At 43.1% G+C, this 24,480-nt stretch overlaps 1 long non-coding RNA gene across 1 annotated transcript in view; it reads left to right on the top strand.

Moving 5' to 3' along the window:
• The window catches only part of LOC136610418 (uncharacterized), a 76,142-nt gene extending 52,510 nt beyond the window's left edge, over positions 1-23,632 (top strand). The window contains exon 5 of the long non-coding RNA XR_010790079.1: positions 23,583-23,632. This is a non-coding gene — a long non-coding RNA (uncharacterized lncRNA). The remainder of the gene's footprint in view (positions 1-23,582) is intronic.
• The last annotated feature ends 848 nt before the right edge of the window (positions 23,633-24,480 follow it).

Genomic DNA, 24,480 nt, shown 5'->3' with positions numbered 1-24,480 from the left:
ACATATTCAACGGGGTTACAGTTTGGTGAGTTTTGGAGCCAAGGCAGTGTAGAGAATTCATTATTGGGTTCCCTCAACCACTCCTTTGTGATACAAGCTTGATGACACAGAGTTTTCTTCTATTGGAAGATGGCACTGTTGTCAGGGAAGACTTCCTAAAGATATGGATGCAGACAATCAGCTAATAGTTTCCTGTATCATTCACCATTCAAGGATTGTGGTTTGATGACCAATATTGGCCTGTTGAACTACAAGGTTGCACTCATACTTCATGCTGTTTACAGTAGACGCAGACCTGGCCATCTTTATGGTTCAGCAAGACATGGGATTCTTCACTCCAGACAATCTTCTGCCATATGTCCAAGGTTATAACATGTCTTTTGAGGACCCATGCAAAGCATTATTGACAATGACTCAGGGTCATTAGGGCCACCCTTGTTGGTCTTTGGTTACGGAACCACAGCCAAAAAAAGTATGCTGCATGTGTTATTGCATAAATTTTCCACTATTGCTGGTCCACTGTGGTGCGTCATTGCAGAGATACCAGATGTGCCATCCTACAGTCTAGGATCAACCACATGTGGCCTGTTGGATATCTGTCCATGGTTCAATCAGTATTGCTACAGTCTTGGTAATGTGGTTCAGAAACAGCCAACAAGCATGGCTGTTTCAGAAATAATGGTACCACACCTCCGGGCACCAAAAATATGCTTGTGGTCAAAGACACTCAAGTCACCATATTTACCCATGTCTGCCAAGTGTTGCCTTCTGTTATGCAGAGGAGAGGTCAGCACACCAACTGAGAGCAGATCATGATGTGACCTTCATATCATACCATGTTATTGATCACAAGATTTAATGCACCAGTGTTACCTAACACAGTGATTATTCAACACTTTTTCGACACACACACACACATATATATATATATATATATATATATATATATATATATATATATATATATATATATAAAGACTAGAAGCAATGGGATGAAACTGAAAGGGAGGAGACAAATTAGATATAGAAAAAACTTTCTGACCGTGAGGGTGATGAATGAGTGGAATAGGTTACCACGGGAGGTGGTGAGTTCTCCTTCAATGGGAGTGTTTGATCAAAGGCTGGACAAATATCTGTCTGGGATTGTAGTAAAAAGAGTTGAATAAAGTGTCCCCCCAGCTGTCCAGTATCAATCAGCTGACGTTCAGGACACTAGAAAAGCTGAGCTGACATCCTTCCCCCTTACTAGATAGAGATTAGAAGGGTAGATAGATACCAGAGTGACAGATAAAGATATGTGATTAATAGATATGCATTGTTATGTGGAGCTTGTAGTCTGTCAGTCATTTTGTACAGTTTGTAGAAAGAAGGTTTAGATGCCTTTCCGCATATAGGAAAGCGGAGTGCTGTAGGAAGCTGTGAGCAGCAGGCTTCAAAGAGCCTGACACATCTCCCTCAGGGGGTCTTTGATGTCCTACAGCCCCTCTGGAGCCAGAGCCAGCAAATGTTTGTTAGGAAATAAGGAGAGGAAATAGGCTTCACACCTTAGTAGCTCTTTCCCTCCCTTACTGGTCCAAATGGTCGTAACTGACCTGATAACTTTTGGAGGCAAAGTTAACAAAAGAACGTGCCCGTAAGACAAAGGAAAATGTAATTTAGGAGTTATGAAAGATCTGTACGTCGCAGCCCGTGGACGAGGATATTTTGTGGAACGTTGCATCTCCGCCAATAAGATGCAGGGATTCCCGCATTTGCACGACACTCAGAAACCGAGGATTGCGTATCTCGGATCAGATGCGTCCAAAACTAATCATGCGTGGGCTCAAAACACACGTAAAATCACAACAGGAAACATCGTTGACATATTTTCATGGTGGGTCACACCCACACGGAGTTATGAAGGAAATATGTATTTCAGGGAATTAGTGTTCCAAGATGAGCCAACCCCCATGGGGGCTGGAAGGAACTATGTGGGAGTTACCCCAGTGAGAGTTTAAAAATCGCACACAAATGTGTGCTCAGGGTCAGCCCCTTGGAGGTCACTATACGTGAGGTCTGGTCCGCAGTTCTGGCGCGACTCCACGCCACAGAATGGTAACTCTCTTCTTTTAATCCCTGTTATTTTACTGTTTGTGATATCATATGTAAGTCTCTTGCCATTTATCTTGTAACATCATTTTCGTATTTTTTCTGTAAATAAGCACTGCTCTAGTCTTTGAGAATTAAACTTTAAATTAATTAGTGAGCCTCGTCCGTGTTACACGAAACCATATTCTCCGAAGATTGTATTCATAAGTCATAAATCGGGTTCCAATTTACCGTAACCAAATTGGTGGTGGCAGCGTTTTGTATGCATATTGTAGAGCTCTGGAGTGCGTTAGAACGGATCAGGTGGGTGATTTGAGCTTCCGCTTCGCATGCGTGCCGAAGTGTGGGGACGCTAGATACAAACCAGCCTGTATTCTAACGACTGCCAGCTTGCAATACTGCAGAGTGTTTGAGGACCAGAGGTGGGATCGATAGGTATCGTCCCTTCCCCTCTCTCCTCTTGTCCAGTGAGGGACAAATTGTTAATAAGTGCAGGGCCAGGTGGGTTGCTGTAGAGTTGTGGCTGTGGCTCATGGTCGCTTTTCAGGAGTCTGGAAAGTTGGGTACCAGTCACTCCACAACCTAAGAGCCTTTCCTTCCTCGCCCTCGCCCTGCGTACGTGACAAATTGGTGGCAGCGGTGGGATAACGTTAACACGTTCGTGCCAGGATTAAGCAGTTAGTCCTTGTACGAAAAGAAGCACCCAGTCTTTGCGAAGATTGGTGCCCTTCTTACGAGGTTTCACTCAGTGCTTTTTGTGTAAGAGACTTACGATATCCCCAGACAGTCCCCTTCCCTTTCTTCTTGTTTTCTATTCTATCTTTTATTTGGCAAAGCAACAGCGGTAATGGCAACTAGAAGCCAGGCCGCTAAGCTAAAGGGGCAGGTGACCGAGGTGCTGGGAAAAGACGATTTCTCGCACCAAACCACAGCGAACCCCGATACAGAGATGGATTACTCCATCGGAGAAGAGAACTTTGACTTGCCTATCCGAGAGGCTCTACAACAGCTGAGTGCAAAGAGCCCTAAGCGGTACATGCAATTTGTTCGCAAGCTGCAAGAAATCGCAGAGCATGAACGCCAGGCAGAGCGAGAAGCCGCAGAACGCCAGGCAGAGCGAGAAGCCGCAGAACGCCAGGCAGAGCGAGAAGCCGCAGAACGCCAGGCACAGCGAGAAGCCGCAGAGCAAGAAGCCGCAGAACGCCAAGCTGAGCGTAAGCACAGGCTGCGGATGGCCGAACTTGACGCACAGATTTTAAGAGCACGGTCATGTGAGTCCAACGGCATGAGAAATGTGCAACCACAACGAGATTTCTTCCCTGTTCTAGAGGAAGACGGAGACCTGGACATTTTCCTGAGGGACTTTGAATGGGTCTGCCACCAGTACCAGCTGCCCACCGAGCAATGGGCCAGGTACTTGACCCCAGGGCTTACGGGCAAGGCCCTGGAGGTGCTTATGGAAGTGCCCCAAGAACAGAATGGTGACTACGAGGTCATCAAAGCAGCCCTGATCCGGAAGTGGACCAAGGGACAACCCATCACCCAGTCTGCGGACCTGGGAGATATCATGCTGAAGGAGCAGTTCCTGGAGACTGGTACGGAGGACATCCGCCAGTGTGTTCTGGACTGTGACCCCAAAGCTGCGGACAGCTACGTCGCTGACCAGAGACCGAATCTTCAGATATCTGAAACCAGCTGGAGAGAGGGTAAGCAGAACAGTGACTCTGACCAACTCTTACCCCTTTGGCCTGGATCGTCAGGGGGGTCTGCTCCCTCTCCACCCTCCAAGTCTCATAGGGAGACACGCCAATGTTTTTCCTGCAACAAAGTGGGCCATGTCAGCGCCACTTGCCCTGACGTGAAGACATCCCCCTTCTCCAAGCCTCCTGAGCCTGCCGCAGGTATTATCCGGGCAGGTGGGGGTAGTAGAAAGGACACTGGCAACTGGCAAACCATCGCTGTAGGAAAGACTGTGACTATGGAGCTGCATGATACTGATGCAGAGATGACCATCATGCACACTGAACTGGTGTCCCCCACGGACATGATTCCTGAAAGGACTGTGACTGTGATGGAAATTGGGGACACCCACCCTACCCTGCCTATGATCCGGGTGGATCCCGATATGGGTGCAGGGAGGGATGTGTGGGAGGTGGAGGTATCTGATGACCTGCCTTCCAATGTTTTGCTAAGATCTGATGAAATGCACAACTATGAAGTCATTGTTGCTATGAATAAAAATGTTGATGTCATGTGTGTTCCTGCGGAGGTTGGTGATGCTCTTGAATGGTGTAGCAGTGGCAGCGACGACGCGATGTGCACCACTCTTGAGCTCACTGAACTGACGCAGCCTAATAATGTTGAGGTGTCCTGTGACACTGTGGTCCTCAGTGATGTCACAACTATGTGTGATGTCACAGAGGATTCCCCCATATCTCTGGTAATAAGTATGGACAGTGGTCCAAGAAATAACAGCAATGTGAATTGTGCTCGGTCAGAGCCTGCACGTACCATCGCATGGTGTGATGCGGCAGGTGAAAGCCGACCAGTAAACAACGCTGACCCAGAAGTATGCCCGGTTGGATTGAAAGAGGTGGCATTCCCCCAGAATCCAGCTGACATACTGTCTGACCCCAGTGGGGTCCTGTACTTGAAATCCCCCCTGGCTGCTCACACCCAGGAGTTTCATGCCACTGGGCATTCTGATGCCAGCTTGGGGGTGTTGAGGGACCTCACGAGGGAACCTCTCTCTGTGCCCGATGAAGGTAATATCCATGTGGATCTGCTAGCCACCCCGCTGGTGGACGGATCCATCAGGGACACAGATCACAGCCTGCAGCATTCTGGGGGCCAGCGGTCCCAGCTGCAGGAAGGCCTACTCCCCTTCATGTCTGCTTTCACTAGGAAACCAGGGGTGGCCCAGTTGACAGTTCACCAGGTGAACACTGGAAGCCATCCCCCGGGTAGGCAGTCTGCCTACCAAGTCTCCCCAGAGGTGCAGGCAGATATGAAGTGGGACAATGAGGAGATGTTGCACCTGGACATCTTCCAGAAGCCCCAGAGTGCATGGGCCTCTTCTGTAGTCCGGGAGCCAAAGGAGGACCGGACAACCCGGTTCTGTCTGGACTACAAGTTGAACGTCATCACTGTGTCTAAAGCTTATGCGATGCCCCGCCTCGCTGAGCTATTGGACTGGCTGGCCAAGGCCCAATACATAACTATCATGGATCTGCACCAAAGGTTTTGGCAGATACCTGAGACAAAAGAGCATCAACTACAGTTGGTCAGCTGGACCACCAATTGGGAGTGTTCCTTTTCATCCCTGAAGGCTGCTCTGTCCCAGCAGAGCGGAGTAGAGGTGGGTTTCGTAGGCGATCTGTGGGATCAACCTACTACACCCACTCTAAAAAGGGGAGGTGTAGTAAAAAGAGTTGAATAAAGTGTCCCCCCAGCTGTCCAGTATCAATCAGCTGACGTTCAGGACACTAGAAAAGCTGAGCTGACATCCTTCCCCCTTACTAGATAGAGATTAGAAGGGTAGATAGATACCAGAGTGACAGATAAAGATATGTGATTAATAGATATGCATTGTTATGTGGAGCTTGTAGTCTGTCAGTCATTTTGTACAGTTTGTAGAAAGAAGGTTTAGATGCCTTTCCGCATATAGGAAAGCGGAGTGCTGTAGGAAGCTGTGAGCAGCAGGCTTCAAAGAGCCTGACACATCTCCCTCAGGGGGTCTTTGATGTCCTACAGCCCCTCTGGAGCCAGAGCCAGCAAATGTTTGTTAGGAAATAAGGAGAGGAAATAGGCTTCACACCTTAGTAGCTCTTTCCCTCCCTTACTGGTCCAAATGGTCGTAACTGACCTGATAACTTTTGGAGGCAAAGTTAACAAAAGAACGTGCCCGTAAGACAAAGGAAAATGTAATTTAGGAGTTATGAAAGATCTGTACGTCGCAGCCCGTGGACGAGGATATTTTGTGGAACGTTGCATCTCCGCCAATAAGATGCAGGGATTCCCGCATTTGCACGACACTCAGAAACCGAGGATTGCGTATCTCGGATCAGATGCGTCCAAAACTAATCATGCGTGGGCTCAAAACACACGTAAAATCACAACAGGAAACATCGTTGACATATTTTCATGGTGGGTCACACCCACACGGAGTTATGAAGGAAATATGTATTTCAGGGAATTAGTGTTCCAAGATGAGCCAACCCCCATGGGGGCTGGAAGGAACTATGTGGGAGTTACCCCAGTGAGAGTTTAAAAATCGCACACAAATGTGTGCTCAGGGTCAGCCCCTTGGAGGTCACTATACGTGAGGTCTGGTCCGCAGTTCTGGCGCGACTCCACGCCACAGAATGGTAACTCTCTTCTTTTAATCCCTGTTATTTTACTGTTTGTGATATCATATGTAAGTCTCTTGCCATTTATCTTGTAACATCATTTTCGTATTTTTTCTGTAAATAAGCACTGCTCTAGTCTTTGAGAATTAAACTTTAAATTAATTAGTGAGCCTCGTCCGTGTTACACGAAACCATATTCTCCGAAGATTGTATTCATAAGTCATAAATCGGGTTCCAATTTACCGTAACCAAATTGGTGGTGGCAGCGTTTTGTATGCATATTGTAGAGCTCTGGAGTGCGTTAGAACGGATCAGGTGGGTGATTTGAGCTTCCGCTTCGCATGCGTGCCGAAGTGTGGGGACGCTAGATACAAACCAGCCTGTATTCTAACGACTGCCAGCTTGCAATACTGCAGAGTGTTTGAGGACCAGAGGTGGGATCGATAGGTATCGTCCCTTCCCCTCTCTCCTCTTGTCCAGTGAGGGACAAATTGTTAATAAGTGCAGGGCCAGGTGGGTTGCTGTAGAGTTGTGGCTGTGGCTCATGGTCGCTTTTCAGGAGTCTGGAAAGTTGGGTACCAGTCACTCCACAACCTAAGAGCCTTTCCTTCCTCGCCCTCGCCCTGCGTACGTGACAGGGATGATTTAGTAAATCCCGCACTGAGCAGGGGGTTAGACCCGATGACCCTGGAGGTACCTTCCAACTCTACTATTCTATGATTCTATGGTGTGTGTGTATATATATATATACATATACACATACATATACTTTTGAAAAGGCCCCTATTTTATATTGTTTGTTTACATAGATGCAACACTTCTAGGATTGAATACCTCCATAATATGGTAGTATACATAGCATGCAATGAATATTTTTCTCATGTATTCTGTGTAGAGGCATACAGAGTTACTATATATAGGACTTCTATACTGGGAAAGATATTTAAAACAAATCATTAAACAGCATGTATGCAAGTACTTGGATGAGAATGGAGTAATTAACTAGAGCCAGCATGGGTTTGTAACAAATAGGTCATGCCAGACAAATCTAATTTCCTTCCTAACAGAATTAGTCACTGGGTTGATCAGGGAAATGCGGTGGATGTAGTATATCTTGACTTCAGTAAAGCATTTGACAAAGTATCTCATACCATACTTACTGAAAAAATGACCAAATATGAGATTGAGAAGGCGACTGTAAGGTGGATTCACAACTGGCTGAGTGATCATACTCAAAGAGTGATCATAAATGGCTGCACATCCAAGTGGAAGAATGTATCAAGTGGGGTACCACAAGGCTCTGTCCTAGGCCCACTGCTGTTCAACATTTTTATAAATAATCTGGAGCAGGGAATTGAAGGGAAACTGATCACGTTTCAACGACACAAAGCTAGGAGGGATAGCTAACACTGGAAAAGAGAGAAAGAGGATTAAAAAAGATCTGGACAAACTTGAACAGTGGGCGGCAACTGAAAAAATGGTATTTAACAAGAAGAAATTTAAAGTACTACATCTGGGCAAGAATAATTAAAAAAGCACATACAGAATGGGAAGAATTGAGCTAAGCAGCAGCACATGTGAAAAAAACTTAGATATACTAATAGATCATGAGTCAACAATGTGATGCGACAACAAAAAAGGCAAACACAATTCTGGGATGTATTAAGAGAAGCATAGAGTCTAGATCCTGTGAGGTAATTACCCCCCTCTACTCTTCCTTAGTCAGATCATATCTGGAATAATGTGTCCATTCCTCAATTTAAAAAAGACATAGACAAGCTGGTCAAGTTCCAGGAAGAGTTACCAGGATGGTGAGTGGTCTGCAAATCATGTCCTGTGAGGAGCAATTAAAGGATCTAGAAATGCTTGCAAAAAAGAAGGCTGAGAGGAGACAGTGAGGGTGATCTATGAGTAGAACAGGTTGCCATGAGAAGTGGTCAGTTATCCTTCAATGGTACTCTTTAAACATGGTCTAAACAAACATCTTTCTGGGATGATTTAATGAATCCTGCATTGAACAAGGGTGGATCAGATGACCCTGGAGGTCCCTTCTAAGGCCCATTTACATGGAGCGATGATCGCTCAAAAATCGCTCAAACAACAATTTGAGTGACAGCTTTGAGCGATCATTTTGCATAAACTATTAATTAGCTACTCAGCTACTTAATAGCTTATTAGCATGCAAATGAAGCCTTTAGCTGAATGCAGTTAATAGCCGGAGGGCTATTATCTCTATTTAGCTCCTTTGTTCTCCAATGGGTAACAATGCTATCAGCACTACCCATGGAAAACTCAGCGAGTGGTCCTGATAAGACTGCACAATTTTTAGGCTGACCAGAATTTAACGATCAGCTGGCAGTGCACAAAAAGTGCATGATGGCCGCGCGTTTAGACGCAACGATTATCGCTCAAACGATCTCTTTTTAGCAATTTTTGAGCGATCATCGCTCCGTGTAAATGGGCCTTAGGGTGAAGTCACATGAACGTATATCGGCTCGGTTTTCACGCCGAGCCGATATACATTGTCCTCGTGTGCAGGGGGGGAGGATGGAAGAGCCAAGTGCAGGAACTGAGCTCCCACCCCCCTCTCTGCCTCCTCTCCGCCCCTCTGCACTATTTGCAATGGGGAGAGGTGGGGTGGGGGTGGGGCTAATTCTCGGAGCTTAGCCACGCCCCTCCCCTCCTCTTCCCATTACAAATAATGCAGAGGGGCGGAGAGGAGGCAGAGAGGGGGCGGGAGTTCAGTTCCTGCTCCTGGCTCTTCCATCCTCCCCCCCCTGCACACGAGGACAACGTATATCAGCTTGGCGTGAAAACCGAGCCGATATACGTTCGTGTGACTTCACCCTTAACTCTACATTTTTATGATTCTATGATCTCAGTCCATAAAATTCTGTTGTGACCAAGTTTATGTAACACAGATCCTAAATATGGCAGTAAGCATGAGGAACTAAAACCTAGGAGGCGTTGGGATGATGCACTTGGTTTACATAATTTGTTGCAGCTCTTCCAATTCTACATGGTGTGTAAATGCCAGAGAGATACATTTTCACGTGTCAAGTATACTAAGCAAGCCAGTGAAGTAACACAAACGTTGCCTATGTTATTTCTGTACTAGGCTAGTTGATATTATTTGGAAGCATCCTAGGTTACAAGACCATGAAATATACCTTGGTTCCCAGTAAGATTGGACTGTGGGCGTTCTGGTTTGCATTGGCTTTTAGTAATACTAATAAGGTGCCAAAATGAACACGATTCAACTCTACCAAGTGGATCTACTTAAAAGGAACTTTGTAGCTATGATTTACAATATTAATGAGCAGCTGAGATTCAAGGTCAACAAGTGTGTCCCTAAAATAGACCTCTCACTATCTGTAACTGCATCATCATGGCACTTGAATACATATCCAGTTATGATTATGAATGTTAAAGATTCAATTGAAATATTATTCATATCCAGTTGGGGGCTGAGAGTTACTTCAGCATATGCTCAAGCAGTTTTACATTTTGAAATTTTATAATTTTTTTATTTTTAATTATATTTTCTTGCACTTACAAATTGGGCACACTTAAGAAATATTCACAAAAAATGGCATATGCGGGCACATTTATATCTTTTTATTTTTGCATATACCCACATAGGAAGAGCGGTACCATTAAAGGCTTGATTTCTAAATGTAGGACTTTTCAATTATCCGTTTATACAATATAAATACTTGAGCATACCTTCCACAATAGTGACTGATCAGTAAATAGAGCAGGACGGGCAGAGGAATTTCAAATTCTCTTGAGCTTTTCTTTTCTGCATCAAAAGACTATAGGCTGCTTTGTTTATGCCCCTTTATGTCCAATTTTCAGATTATAGACAGTCTATACTATAGCATGCTGATGGAAAAATTCCCCAGGCTGACTTGCTTTTGATGTGCAAATTAATTGGGGGGAAAAAAAGTTATTTAGTACAACAATCTCAAAGGAAGCCACATTCCTGTGCCCTCCCCAAACCATCCTTTATCTTTTGTAATAACCTTATACCCATCAGATCATTTTCCAGCATTTAGAGTATTCACTGGCTCACGTTCTTCATTACTTACAAGTTTTTTTTTATCTTAAGAACTGATCCTGTCCTTAGCTTAGAATACATGGCTCCTGCATGGAACCTAGCTTACTAATATCTTTTAAATTACCAAAGTCCATGTTGTATCTCATTGTTTTTTCTTTTGCATTAAATGAAAAGTGGTTGACTTTAATGTCTACTTTAACGGGTGCTCATTGAAGCTTGTCAAAATAAGGGTCTGCAACCTATGGACTCACGTTTGGAATTTAAATTGTTTTAACACATAATTAAATTTTCAGATAATTTTTCAGAATGAGTTCTGTTTATGTACATGAGGAGTAACACTGTAACTGCCTATTATATGACTTGTATCCTGTCACCAGTTGTCCCCTCTGCAGGCTGTATCTGATTTTTATTTGTCTCTGAACTGGTGGGAGGATTGTCCTGCTGTGCCTTCTTCTATACACTGTGTACAGAGAATACTGCAGATTCTGCTCCCTGTCTGTAAGGTCAATTTCACATGAGCATATTACTGGCGTATAAAAGCAGCCGTAAAATACTTTTGTGTAACTGAATTGACATGCATAAAAAGACATAACAGCAGGGAGGACAATACAGAAGTACTGAGCATTAGAGATGTGAATAAATACCAGTAAATCATTCACTACTAGTCTAACAAGAGACTTCTATGTGTCTCTGATTTTCTACTTCCCCTTCCCTCCACTATATACATGTCTATGTGCAGCATGAGTCATCACCTGTATCATTTCAGGCACTAGGGTGGAGCCTCCGATGTAGCAGCCGCAGGTCTGGAGAGTAGTCAGGGAAGAGCCAGGAGTCAGCAATGGGGAGTCTTGGTTTGCAGTACAAATGAATAAGGTGATAACATAGTCAGAAGGAAAGCCAGGGGTGAGCAATGGAAGTCTCGGTTTGCAATACAAGGGCTGAAGCAGGTAACGTAGTCAGATGGAAAGCCAGAAGTTGATATCAGAAGGTCTTTTTGCAATATAAGAGGATCAGGCAGAAATAGAGCTTGACCGTTCAATGCTGTGGAGCAGAATAATCATGCAAGGAGGAAGTGGCAGGGCCAGGCTTTTATAGTGAGTTCTAATTAGGAACAGTTGGAGCTTGAAAAGGGGCTGGATAGTAGGATCTGGAAAACAAGGTCAAGGTATACAGGGGAACTTGTCCAAAGGCCTGGATAGCTCAGCGGAGAGATCCGCTGGCTGGAGTGCAAGAGGTCCTGGGTTCGAGTTCTGACAGTAGCATCCTTCTTCTAGAATGGCCTCTGGACATCATAGGGCCCGGCTCTCTCGAATACCTCAGTGGAACCCGTTTGTGAGCCTGGGAGCATAGGCATTGTTGTCTGGCTCCCATGAGTTCTGCTCTGGGCTGTTCTCCTTCCATTTCACTAGGTACTGCAATTTAGCTCTATGAAGTCTCGAGTCCCAAACTTTGTCTACCATGAACTGTTCCTCTCCTTGGACCCTCATGGGTGGAGGAGGTGGATGGATTCTTCTCGAGAAGGTGTTGTCCTGGAACGGTTTGAGCAAGGATACATGAAAGACAGAATGCACTTCCAGGCAGTCTTGGAGTTTTAAATGGAAAGCTACCAGGCTGATCCTCGTGGTGATTGGGAAGGGTTCCATAAATCTTTGCCCAAGCTTAAGAGAGGTTACATGGGCCATTAAGTTCTTGGTTGACAACCATACCATATCCCCAACTTGGAAAATCGAGGCCGCTTGGCGATGTCTGTCTGCCACTTTCTTAAAGGTATAATTTCCTCTGTGTTTCAGCAAACACTGTCAGTCTCTAAATGACCATCGGGACAGAAGTGTTAATAGGAAGGCCCAGAATAAATACAGGATGTATACCGTAGTTAACAGAGAATGGGCTCTGGGCCGTTGGGCTCTGTTGGGCTTTGTTGGAGGTGAACTCCACTGTTGATAAATTACCCACCCAGTCATCCTGAAGGAGGTGAAAGGGAGATGAAGCAGCAGAGATACTTCTCCAGAGTCTGGTTAGTTCTCTTTGTCTGGTCATTAGACTGCAGATGGAAGGCAAAGGAGAGACTCATGGTAGTTCCCAGGGACTGCAGAAGTGTCTCCAGAACTTTGAGGTGAACTGAACCCCTCTTTCCGAGATGATATCATCTGAAATTCCATGCAGTTGGAAAACTTCCTGGATCATCAACTCTGTGATGTGCTCAGCAGTGGGAATCTTTTTAATGGGGATGAAGTGAGCCATCTTTGTAAGTTGGTCCAAGACAACAAAGATGTTAGTCATTCCTTTCGAGTGAGGCAGGTCCACTGTAAAGTCCATCGATATAGATCCCCATGGCCGGGATGGGATTGAAAGAGGTTGTAGGAAACCCGGGGGGGGGGGGGGGGGGCGTCTTGTTCGTGGTGTCTTGTTCTGGGCACATACCTTGCAAGAGGTAGCATATCTCTTTAGATCCCTCTTGCAGTTGGGCCTCCAGAAGGAATGAAGCAGGAGTTCCAGAGGTGACTGGCCCGTTTGGAATCATGGACCAGTTTGAGGACTTCGAGTCGACCAGCCTCGGGGACGTATAGTTGGTGTTCTCGCCTCTAAAGTCCATTCTTGAAAGAAAGCTTCCCATCCTTAGAAGGATGACTCAGAGGTCTGTATTTGACCTCTCTTCAGGCTCTAAAAATATCCTGGACAATGCATCTGCCTTGCCATTTCGGGAACTCGGTGCAGTAGGACACAATGAAATTGACCCTGGAGAAGAACAGGGCCCATCGTGCTTGTCTCACAGGTAACCTCTTGGCAGTACAGAGAAATTCTAAATTTTTATAGTCAGTAAGACCCATTACTGGATGATGGGCTCCTTCCAAAAGGGTGCCTCCATTCAGTGAAAGCCATCTTGATGACCAGAAGTTCCTTGTTCTTGACATCCATAGTTTTTCTCCGCAAGTGATAAGGTGTAAGACAAAAATGCAAAAGGATGTAGTAGCATCTTATCTCCAACTCATTGTGACAGGATAGCTCCCACAGTGGAGTTGGAGGCATCCACCTCCATACAAAAGGCAATTCTGATTTTGGGTGGATCAGTACTGCTGCTGAAATGAAAAGAGTCTTTAATTTCTCCAAAGCGGCTTGTGTCTCTGGGGACCAGGAAAACTTTTGTGATTTCTTTGTGAGGGAGGTGATGAGAGAGTTGACCTTTGAGTAGTCTTTAATAAATCTTCTGTAGAAGTTTGCAAAACCAAATCAGGTGCTGTACTTCCTTCACATTTCTTGAAATTGGCCAATCCAGGATAGCTTTAATCTTGCTGGGGTCCATACTTAGGCCATCTGGGTAGATAATGTATGCCAGGAATTGCATTTGGGTTTGTTAAAAATCACAGTTCTCTAGTTTAATGTAGAGGTTATTTGTTTTGGAGTCATTGTAAGACCACCCGCACGTGCCTGTGATGTTCCTCCAAATTGTCAGAGAAGATGAGGATGTTGTTGAGATATGCCACTATGAATTGATCGAGCAGGTCTCGAAATACATAATTGACAAAGTTCTGGAAGGTAGTGGGAGCATTGCAGAGATTAAATGGCATCACTAGAGTGTCCATATCTTGTTCTGAAAGCTGTCTTCCATTCATCTCCGGGGCGGGTCTGTACCAGTTTATATGCTTCTCTGAGGTCCAGTTTAGTAAAGACTTTGGCTGCCTGAAGCCTAGCCAGTAGTTTTGGGAATAACAGAAGAGGATAGTGATTCTTAATAGTAATCTTGTTTAGTTCCTGGTAATCAATGCATGATCAAAGAGTAGAATCTTTTTTTTCAATTAAGAAAATGCATGCTCCCACTGGGGAGGAAGAGGGCTGGATGAAGCCCTTCTTTAGATTTTCATCCAAATGTTTCCGAAGGGTTTTTAACTCTGGTTCTGAGAGGTTGTATGTATGCCCAAATGGAATAGAAGATCCAGGGAGCAGCTCAGTAGGACAGTCATACGGCCGATGAGGTGGCAGCTAGTCAGCTTTCTTCTTGCTGCAGACATCCCTGAACATCTGGCATTGGACTAGTAATTTCCTAAAGTCTTGTTGACTATCCTCGAGATCTTGCACTGGTTTAGGGCCAGATGGTGCCATCTGGCAGTTCTCTTTACAGTATTCTTAAGGGAAGGCAATGGACCTTGATCTCTAGTCGAAAGAGGGATTATGGGTAGAGAACTAGTGGATCCCAAGTATCACCGGAAATTTAGGGGACAAGATAAGCTGGAAGCTGATCATTTCTTGATGGTCAGGTTTCATGCGGAGCTCCAGTTTGATTGTCTTCTGTGTGACAGGTCCCGAGAACAAGGGTGACCTATCCACGGTTTCCATATCAATCAATATGGGCCTAAGTCTGGTTACAGTGTTTTTGTCACAAGCGAATCTTAAGTCCATGAAGTTTCCTCCCGCTCCTGAATCCAAAATCACTGAGCACTGAGTCTTCTGATTACCCGTTAAAATCTCTATTGGGAGCACAAAATGGTAGAGCGGGGAAAGGGTTTTCATACTGTCTTGAACTACTGGTGCAAGGTGTGTTTGGTGGCATCCCCTTATTTCGGGATGGCTGGATTGGTCTTGATTTTGACATTGGCTAGGGCGAGAGTCCTTTGGGACTTATTTGGACAATTTAAGGCATAATGTCCAGATCTTCTACAGTAAAGGCATAGATTTTCAGCACAGCGCCTCGCTTTTTCAGTGGTGGAGAGGGGTTTGTGGATGACGTCAACCTGCATTGGTTCTGGTGTGGCTTCAGTCCTCGGCTGGAGACTCAACATGGATTGACTGAAGGAGTAAGGGATGTTGGTGCCCAAACCCCATGAAAAACTGCAGGTAGTATAGCCCCTGCCCCCCTCCAGTTACAGGCAGAATTTTGTCCTGAAACTGAAGTGTCGCTTTAAGTTGTAGAGGTGTAAGGGATTCAGCGGGATAAAGGTGGTCAGGTTCTAAAAGAGAATGTAGAATATGGGTAAATGCAGAAAAGTTAGATTAGATAATATAGTAGGCCTCCATAAAAAGATCTGTTTTTAGGGCTTAAAACTGTGAGCATTGGGAATTGACCTGCTTATCTGGGATAGCAGATTGCCAAGAACTGGTGCAGCTTGGGGAAAATCTTGGCAGGGTGGAAGCATCGGTCTAGAGGTTAGATAAAGAGAGGAGCCTGGCTTCTGCATTTAGGATAGCCTGGAAGGGGGAGAGTTTGGTGAGTGAAAGACCAAGCAGTAGCAAGCTACAGTAATCTGAGAATGGATCAGAGCAGCAATAAACATTTTTTTCTGTATCCACAGTAAGAATAGGGCAGATTCTGGAGATGTTTTGGAGGTATAGGTGACACAAGCATGCAAGTGATTGAATGTAGGGAGTGAAGGAAAGATCAACTATGACCCCAAGAAAGTGGGCAACCTGCTTGGAAGTTGTTGTAATACCACAGACTGAAATGGAGATTCCAAGTTTATGTTAGTTAGTAGATGGGAAACACGAGAAGTTTAGTTTTTGAAAGATTAATTCTTGGGTAGAGAGAGGACATGATGTTGGAGACAGAGGGCAGATAAACACTGGCGTTTTGTAATAGTGAAGGGGTGATGTCACAGGAAGAAGTGTATAATCAAGAGAGGTTTTACTTTAATAATGAAGATAAGACAAGCTTGTTTAAAACAGGACAGAAAGTTACCAGAAGAAAGATAACAGTTAAATAGTGAGGTGACTACTGACAGCCCGGGAGAGAGACTGGACGATGTGTGAGGGAATAAGGTCACTAATGAGGGTAGTAGGGTGAGAAGAAGAGAGGAGCCTGGAGACAAAGTCTTCTGTTGTGTCGAATGCTGAGCATGAACTACTGGATGTGCGGAAAGAAAGGGGATCAAAGCTAATTGGAGTTTGGGAGATTATTTCCTGCCAGATGTTGTCAATTTTCTCTTTGAAACAAGTGACCGTTTAAAGTTACAGCCACTATAAGAAACTGGCAAACTGAAAAATTGCCCAGGTCCACTGTTGCCTAGTGGGTCTCAGCAGAAATCTGTTAGAAGAACAGGAAAATATTCTGCTCATTTGTCAGCTTCAGGACTTGGTCAGAGCATTCTGCCAGACTATAGAGAGAATAGTGTAACTTTCATCATAGCCACACAGTTCACTCTCTCTCTTGTCCTGTAATGAATTACAGTGAACAGTATAAAATACATGTTATACAAACATACTAAGCATGTAAATAAAGTCTAAAGGGATTTTCAGCAAGGGGTTCTCCCTTTCTAAATGTGCCTCTTGACAATTACCTGATTGCCCATGGACGGGCTTCTGAAATCCTTGGCCACCAGCTGCTTTCTTGGGAAGTTGTTTGTCCTTGCACATTTTAATGAAGGGAGCTGGTAACCCTGTAAAACTAGATTCCAATAGTGATTCCACTAGAACAAAAGTTGAACTGCAGCGGCTCTCCATTCAGATTGCTTGACAGATTGGGGGTACTTCTATGATGTCTCAATTTCCCAAAATAACACATAGGCAATGGGTATCATAAATAGATACCCTCTTTAATAGTTGTATAAGAAAACAATGATGCTACTACTAGATATACTTTAAACCAGTACGGTGTTCCCCCCCAAATAAGACCCTGTCATATATAATTTTTTGCCCCAAAAGGGGCACAGGGTCTTATTTTCGAAGGGTGTCTTATACTCACCTAGTCTGGGTCCCTTGTGCTGGTCTCCGGTGCTCTGGCAGGCTTCTGTGCAGTCCTCAGCACCGACAGAGCATCGCTTGCTGTTAGCAGGGTTTGAAAATCCTGCCTCCAGCAAGCAATTGTTGTAATTGGTTCTTGAGAGCCAATCAGAGCCATTCAATGCAATGGTGTGATTGGTTCAGCAAGGTGCGCTGGAGAGCAGTGGGAGGGACTAGGGACTAGGTAGGGCTTATTTTCAGGGTAGAACTTATACTTTAAGCCCCCACCCCACAAATAAGGACAGTGCTTACTATTTGGGTAGGTCTTATTTTAGGGGAAACGCGGTAGTTATATCAGCTACTCTTCAAAAATTTTGTGTACTCATTACTTCTATTAGGGATACATACTGTATACACAGTATATATATTTTACCATATTAAAAAATATATGTTGTCTTGTTAGCAGTTTGATGTACCTATACATTCGTGTATTTGACACAAAATTACCCAAAGCAGTATAGAAAATGCGCATTGTATATCTGCCTGCTAAACCCCCCAGCATTTTCTTTAACCAAAAGTGGTGGATCCAGCATATGGTGGTCCTGGACAATGCTGAACAGACCCTGTTAACTATAATGGGGTCTGTCCAGTTTCTATTATGTGGGCAGAAATTCTACAGGATGAAATAGCACAGCATTCTGCTCTATTTTGCCTGGGATGCCATGCCAGAATTGTGCAGAAGACTCCCAATGGAGCCTCTGACACATGGCCTGAAGCATAGATCTGATGCTTAGTTTTACCATGAAATATACATTAATTTGCATGTTACAATATGTAAGAAAGAAACTCTTTAATTCTCTCCAAAAGTATATAGACTGAACTACATGAACTGTACATATGGAAAGGCTTTTCTTGTAATATGATGGGATCATCATGCTTAAAAATCAGTCTTTCAACTTCAGCCATTTCCTATGTTTTTGTATTTACTTTGGAAGGAGAGTTTTTTTTTCACTGACAGCGTATGTTGATAGGATTACAGCATCAAAGGAAATGTCTTTTTCCTTTCCCACTTGCCCTGCTCTATCCTATTGCAGAAGGGGGTAGCACTAGTCTCTGGAGTGCAGTAATGTCATTTACAAGCAAACAAAATGGATAGTATGCCTTCATTTTTCGCAATTGCATCATATAGTAAATATTTATGTATCCTTTGGGTGAGTCTAATGCCCATGCATCAACAGATGTGCAAAAGTTATGTGCCTAAGTGCTCCTCTACATTTAATATGATGTGCGTGAGTAAATATGGATATTTGGACCGTTCATCAAAAGAACATTATTGAGTTAGCTGGTAGAATTTGTAAGTCCATCAAGACAGAGTACAAATGTGTAGTTGGAAGTAACCTGTCAATCAATGGACGTAATTAAACAAAACGCTGGCATCACATTTAAAACTCAACACTGAGCATGTTAGAGGCAACAGGCTGGCATTGTGGGTCGCCACAGACAAATACAAACTGAGTAGCAGTAATGAAAAAGGATGTCTGCATTCTATAGGGTGTTTGCAACAAATTTGGACCATACACAAAAGGCTCTCACAATGGCCTGCAAATCCCATTACAGTGGTGATCTTCAAAAACCTTGACAGACGAGGCAAAATTAATGCCATCTTACATTTAACGGGAAACAGACCATGGCACCAAGTGTGCATGTATACAATCCATAGGTCCCCATATATCAATACTGCTGTGCCAAATTTTTGGAGTAAAGTGCGAGATAATTTAATCACATTGCAAGTTTCACATATTTCTCATATACTAAGCGATACACCCGTGCGTTACACGGTACTATAAGTGCAGGGATTGGTTATTGCAAATTGGGCTTTCAAAGTTATTTCCTTCTTCTACAAAATAACTGATGTTGCTACGCCATTTTGCAGTGATTGCGAATAATTTGTTCGTCAAAACTTATGACTATGAGGCGCTGCGCAATTGGAACATCCACCTTGCGTGCAATCATCTTCAGTAATTTTTCTTTTAGCTATATAAAACTTTATGAATATCAGTACTGGAATAAACAAAGGGGGCCACAAAAATTAGCCCAACACCACACGGTTATGAAAGCTGTCCAAAAGAAAATCTGTGTTGCCCATAGCTACCAATCACATTTCATTTTACCGCAGCAGTATAAGAAATAGCAACCAATCACAGCACAGCTTTCATTTTACTGCAACTGTATAAGAAATAGCAACCAATCAAAGCACAAGTTTAATTTTACCTCAGCTGTGTAAGAAATGAAATCTGAGGTCCAGCAACCAATCACAACGCAGCTTTTATTTTACCTCAGCAGTATAAGACATGAAAGCTGAGCTATGATTGGTTGCTATTAGCAACAAAAAGTACAAGGGACATCCGAGGGTTTTTGATTTTTAATTATGCCAGTATCCCTCACCTGGCGCTTAAAAAATGCTCATGCAAAATTTTACTCAAATCGGACCAGAACTGTGGATGTGTATACGACACAAACAAACAAAGAGATTTAGCATTTTATATATAAAATTTGCACCAAGAAAAGGTAGAAAATGGGACAGGCTTGAATTTGTTTTTCTACGGAAGTAGGTATGATCAAAGATTTGGTGACGCAAATTAAACCAACTTAAAGGTAGTCTAAAATTAACTCAAAGGGAATTAGTCACGTCCCTACAGCACCATAGACTAAGTTATAGTGCTGTTAGCGGAGGTGATGGAGCCGGGTGATGGATTTTTATACTTACCTGCTCCATGGTTCCAGCAGTACCTCCCTCCGAAGATCCGCGGCACTGGAAAATCTGACACTTTTCAGAGTCCCGTGCCTGTGCTCTCCTATACATGTCTATTGAAGAAGCGCATAGGACTCTGAAAAGAGTCAGAATTTCCAGTGCCACAGAACTTTGGAGGGAGGTACGGCTGGAACCAGGTAGCAGGTGAGTATTAAGAATACATCACTGGGCTCCCTGTCATGTCCCCTAACAGCACCATAACTTAGTTTATGGTGCTGTAGGAACGTGACAGGCTCCCATTAAGCTGTCAGAATGTATTGCAGCATATCTGAATAATGTGACAGATCTTTTTTCAGATTTAAAGGCCCTACAATGATTACATACATGCCAAGTTATTTTTGCAGATTGGAATTGGACTTTTGCTTCTCCAAATTTAACCCTTGGAAGTTAAACACAGTTGTTTGATTCTTTCATCCCATTATTAGGAGTGCCGCATTTATTGAAAAAGGCAATAATAAAAGAATAAAGCCAAACTGATAGGATATATAATTATACGTAATGTAATATTAACTCATGTACACCAATTTTCTTTTTTGGCAACTGGAAATGTATTTTTCTGTTTTTATCCTATTCGGCTTCTGAGCTATCTGTAGTAAGATCCTCCTCAGAAAGTCAAAAAGTCAACACATAATGCAGACGTATCTTCTGGCATACTTGCAGAGCTATTTCCTCGCATGATAATATTTTATCTGCTTCCAATCTCCTCGCAGACGTCGATGACAAGCTGCTTGTCAATCTTCTCAGGGTTGACTGAAATTTGCACGGTTTTCACAAAGAAACACAATTTTCGTGCATTGTGGTGTGATGTAAAAAGCAAAACATTTAACCAAACACATGAATTTGGTGTGAAGGTAGACCGAAAATTGGGCTTCCACAGTTATTTCCTTCTTCTACAAGGAAACAATTAACTTGGATTTGAGTCTTGTGTCATACTGTGCATCTGTGAACTTTCCAACATGCAAAGTGTCCAAACACATATGCAGTTCCTGTCCACTGCCTGTGGTTATGTCCTCACTTCCATCTTTCACCAGCACACACTACTAAACCATTCCTGGATTATCTTTGGCTATGTTGACCCAACTTTAGTAATTTTTCATGCTTTCAAATCTCCAGATGGTGATTAAACCTACATTGCAGATGATTACCCTATATCCCTTTTAATGATTACAAATGTGTTAGCACTAAATAAATAAAACGGATCAAGTAAAGCTATTGAACTCCTCTTGCTGTTATCAACAATAGACGTTTCTCTGAATAGACTTTAGATGTCAAAATGGACCCGAATGAACTTTCTGCAGTTTTTTCCTCTGTGAAACAATATATTTTGAAAATGGAAATTTTTAGTCTTCACTAACTCTCTGTAGCTAATTTCCATATAATGCTTAACAGTTAAGTAGCATTTTATCAGAAATCTTTTGTAGCTTGGTTGTTACATCAATAACTCAATATATACATCTGCCACTGCTGTCTTTGAAGTGCATAATCAATCTAGGGATTTACCTGCATTGTATTTTTATAAATCACACATAAAAGGTATTGTTTTTCTATAAGCTCTGTTGTAGGAAAATGAAAGACTTTAGAAAGTCTCCAGCAGAGACAGAATTAAAATATATAGGTATAGTAAAAGCATAAATACTTTAATAAATGCGGTTCTTTCAACTTTAGGTTTGATTTTAATCAGTCAGTTAATCCTGTCCATAAGCTAAAAATCACCTTGGCTTAGGGCATGACATCTAATGACCCTTGGATCCTGAATTAATGACAAAATAACAGTTCACACAGGTTGAAAAGAAAATGGGAAGCATAAATATTGAACAATATAGACATAAAAATAAAACTTTAAGGAAGAACTATGAAAGCTGGTGGAACGACTGGAAGCAGATTTGTTGCATGTAGAGATGAGAGAGGCCGTGCAACATGAAAAATATGGTTCTTTGCTGGATGTGGAAATTGGACAGATGGCCACACAGTAAAGCAAAGTCTTTGAAACGGTGTTTCCATCTTGGCCAAACATGTCCGAGATTGGAACACTGCTAATTACTAGGTGGCTGGGATGATGGAAACAATTATCTTTGCTGAGCTATGCTGTTTCAGTAACTCCCATAGATGTCAATGGGAGTTACATAAACAGTGTAGCACAGTGAGCTACATTGTTTCCACAGCTTTCAAACTACATAAACAGTGTAGCTATGATGTTTGCGTAATTCCTATTGACATTATAGGATTAGCATTAATAGAATCATTGAATCGTAGAAGGGACCTCCAGGGTCATCTGGTCCAATCCCTGCTCAATGCAGGATTTCCTAAATCATCCTAGACAGATGTCTGTCCAGCCTCTATTTGAAGACTTCCATTGTAGAACTCACCACCTCTTGTGTCAACCTGTTCCACTCATTGATCACCCTCACTGTTTTTTCTAATATTTAATCTGTGCCTACTCCATTTCAGTTTCATTCCATTGCTTCTAGTCTTTCCTTGTGCAAACAAGAATAGGGCTTATGCCTCTGCAATATGATTCCTCTGCCCTTCAGATATCAGTAGACGGCAGTTAAGTCTCCGCTCAACCTTCTTGTTTAAAAGCTAAACATTCCTAGATCCTTTAACTGTTCCTCATAGCACATACATTGCTGACCACTCACCATCCTGGTAACTCTTCTCTGAACTTGCTCCAGTTTATCAATGTATTTTTTAAATTGGGGTGCCCAGAGCAGGACACATTATTCCAGGTGATGTCTGTCAAAGGAAGTCAAGAGGGGGATAAACATCCCAGAATTGTGTTTGCTTTTTTTGCTACTGCATCACATTGTTGACTCATGTTCAGTCTGTGATCTATTAGTATACCTAAGTATTTTTCAAATGTGCTGCTGCTTAGCCCAATTCCTCCCATTCTGTATGTGCTTTTTTCATTTTTCTTGCCCAGATGTTAGACTTTTCATTTCTCCCTGTTGAATACCATTCTGCTAGTCGCCGCCCCCTGATCAAGCTTGTCTAGATCTTTTTAAATTCTCTTTCTCCCTTCTTAGCTTCCTCCTTCCTTCCGTCTTAGTGTTAGCTTTCTCGTAGCTTTGTGTCGTTGGCAAATGTGATCAGTTTCCCCTTAATTACCTCATTTAGAGCATTTACAAAATCTTGAACAACACTGGGCCTAGGACAGAGCCTTGTGGTCCCCACTTGATACATTCTTCCACTTGGATGTACAGCCATTTATGACCACTCTTTGAGTACGATCACTCAGCCAGTTGTGAATCCACCTAACAGTTGCCTTGTCATTCCCATATTGGGTCATTTTTCAAGTATGGTATAAGATACTTTGTCAAATGCTTTACTAAAGTCTAGATATACTACATCCACCGCATTTCCCTGATCAACCCAGTTAGTGATTCTGTCATAGAAGGAAATTAGATTCTATTAGAAGTACTGAATCTGCAAAGCGTAGGGTGCTCAGCTGTTTCCTTCCTTCCAACCACACCTGACCACCACATTCAAGGCTGCCCGGAGAGTGGTAAGACCTGCAACTATCAGACTTTTATGGCATGTTCTGTGGATATGCCATAAAAGTCTGATATGAGAATACCCCTTCAATGTTTGCTGCTCTTTTGTCACTCCCTCTCTCTTCCACTTCCAGAACTGGACTCTTGGGCTCAATTCGTAACTTCACTATAGGAGTATCTGTATCAGGACTGGTGTCTGAAGCCCAGCCCACAGACTACAACTGCACTCCACTGTACCACCCCTTCATCGGCCTGTCTCAGTAAAGCTTTCTCAGTATGTTAAATACTATGCCCCAACAACAGCAGTGGAAACAGGAACCCCAATTTATATGAATCTCCAGTGACATAAGGAACATGCTTTACAGTGTCACTTGTGTCCCTCGGCTGCACCAATGTCTTGGTGTCCCTGTCCTTTCCCAACATGACAACTGGGCCATACCTACCCATGTGTTCTACAGGATGCTATCTGATGTGATGCCACTATGCCTTACAATGTTAAACGTGTATAATACAATGTCATTTCTGCAGCATAATTAACTCTTTAACTGACATATGAATAAAATAATCAGTATCCCTGCAGAGGTGTTCTTCCTCTACCTTCATGAAAAACACACATACACAACAAAAATGCAGAAAATGTGAAACGGAGATAAGAGATATGAAAAATGACCATCTGCCACAAGGAAAACTATGCATTCTTCTTTCAGTACTAGTGTATTCTCATGTGGTAACGAGTCCATTGGGTACCTTCAGGCACTATGGCCCAGATGTGACTGTTACGTATGCCCCCCATATGTCTTGTATATGGGATCCTGCAGCTCCAACAGTATAGAAAAGTGTAGTCAATTGCAATTCTCAATCTAAGTTTTTTAAATGGCAGACATATGCAAATTTTGCTTACTTTTGACAAGAACATAAGCCTACAAAGTTGTGTGAATTGAACCTACATAGTACTACCAGGGCACTTTTCGAACGGCTTGCATTTTTATTTTGTGTGGCTGCACAATTGAAACAAACACGGTGCTGCAGAGA

Source organism: Eleutherodactylus coqui, chromosome 1 (genome assembly GCF_035609145.1).
Source record: "Eleutherodactylus coqui strain aEleCoq1 chromosome 1, aEleCoq1.hap1, whole genome shotgun sequence".
NCBI lineage: Eukaryota > Metazoa > Chordata > Amphibia > Anura > Eleutherodactylidae > Eleutherodactylus > Eleutherodactylus coqui.
The sequence above is the reverse complement of the archived record's forward strand: the minus strand, read 5'-3'. Positions and strand labels throughout refer to the sequence as shown.